Source organism: Mus caroli, unplaced genomic scaffold, assembly GCF_900094665.2.
Source record: "Mus caroli unplaced genomic scaffold, CAROLI_EIJ_v1.1 scaffold_21882_1, whole genome shotgun sequence".
Classification (NCBI taxonomy): domain Eukaryota; kingdom Metazoa; phylum Chordata; class Mammalia; order Rodentia; family Muridae; genus Mus; species Mus caroli.
In genome coordinates, this window is record NW_018389930.1 from 9044 (window position 1) to 11105 (window position 2062).

The following is a 2062-nucleotide window of genomic DNA, read 5'->3' on the forward strand; positions in this document are numbered from 1 at the left end:
AAGTTGTTAAATGGCATCACTGTCCTCCCAGACACTTTCAATTAAGCTTCACAGGGAACACCAGTCACTAGCTAAAAGCCTGTTTTCTGCATTCAACAATCAGCCCAAAGCTTATTTTACACCATTAAACAATTCAATAAAAAGGGAAAGGGGCAGATGTTTATCAAGGTAGCCAGACTTGAGGAAAGGCAACCAAACCTGTGTAAGATCAGTGTTCCACAGGATACTTAGATGGAGTCACTGCAATTTTATTTTTAAGTGATAGCATCATTATTTTTAAAATAAAATCAACTTATTCATTTTGCTTTTTATAAAAGTACTTTAATAGTAGTAGAATTGTATCACTATCCTTATTTTGTTCTCTTAGCTTCTCTTATATCCTCTCAAGTTGATAGCACACTTTTTCTATTTATCTATCTCTGACTATTTATCTATCTATCTATCTATCTATCTATCTATCTATCTATCTATCTATCCATCTATCTATCTATCTATCTCTGATGATCTATCTATCTATCTTTTAAGATATGTGTATGCACAACACACATTGCTGAGTCCATACTTCTTGTTGGTGTGTACATAGTTTCTAGGCTGTCTACTCTGCATTATANAACCAATAAGGGGTCTCATTCCTGGGAGAGGCTAATTCCCCCTTTCTGTCTGTGGTTCTTTGTCTAAGAGTGGAACCTCATCACCCCTTCCACATTAGCATGTCCATTGATATTGCCAATGTTCCAGCCTTGTTTATGCAGCCATTCCTAGTAGAGACAGTTTCACAGCAGACTCCCTGGTATTCTGGCTCATCCACTCAGTCATGTTCACTGCTGCTCCACTCACAGCAGTCAGGAAAGGGGAACAACCTAAATGTCTTTTAGTGGGTAAATTGATAATGAAAATGTGGCACATATTCACAATGGACACTATTCAGATGTAAAGAAAAAAGAATTTAAGAAACTTTCAGGTAAATGATGGACCTGGAAAGATTACATTGAACATAGCTCAGACCCAGAAAGACAAACATCCTTGCTCATAAAAGAAGCTGAGTAAAGTTTATTTAGGGATCAAACTGTGTGGCTTTATAATACAGAACTCCCAAGATCAGAAAGAGAGACACATTATTTTGGAGTAAGAATTTGTCTTAAGCATTTTCCCAATGCTAGTAATCATTATTTAACTATGGGGTAATGGGCTATGCACAGACAGTCTGGTCTCCAGTCGAGCTGAGGTAGAAACCTGGTGGTGGTAATTCCCACCTACATGGGAAGGCATTCTCTTGTCTCCTGTACCCCTGGCTCCTGTCAAAGTTACTGTCCCCATAGCCAGCACAGCAGAAGCATGTGGCTAACAGTCATGTAGACAATGTCCCAAGCTTCTGACCTTCAGGCTAGACACTTCCCCTAGCAACAGCAAAATAACATAGCCTACTATAAGAGGGGCTGCTTGTCCCCTCCTCACTCTCTTACTCTCTCTCCATGCTCTCTAACCTCTTTCTCTCTCCAAGTCCTCTCCCTTACTCTCTAATCTCTAACTCTCTCTAACCTCTTACTCTCTAGCCTTTCCTCTTTCTCTCTCTTTCCCCCTTCTCTCCTCTTGGCCATGGCTGGTCTCTCTCTCTCTCTCTTCTACATTCCCTCTTTCCCCCTACCTTTCTACAGTAAAGCTCTAAAACCATAGACTGTTCATCAAGGCCCTCTGTGCTTGGACAATGGGATAAGCTTTCTCCTAAAGAGCCATGCCTACTATCCCTTCAGAAGGCCTTCCTATGCTCCATCCATGGAGCAGACTAAAGACTCTCACCTTCATGGGAACCTCTCTCCCTCTGCTCTCTTTCAGTATCCCGGGTCCGAGAGTGTCGCCCTGGGGTCCCTATTCTGTTCTCATCTCCTCTGCTGTATCCAGTGTGGGATGCCTGAGACTGAGAACCTGGTATGGGGGGCTGCCCCCTGTCCACCCCCCACCAAGTGGTGTCAGTGGCTTCACACAGCCAGATGGCCACCCAGGGCCCAGTGGGAAGCATCAGGGAGTCCTCCCCCATCTGCCTGCCCAGAGCATAGGAACTCAA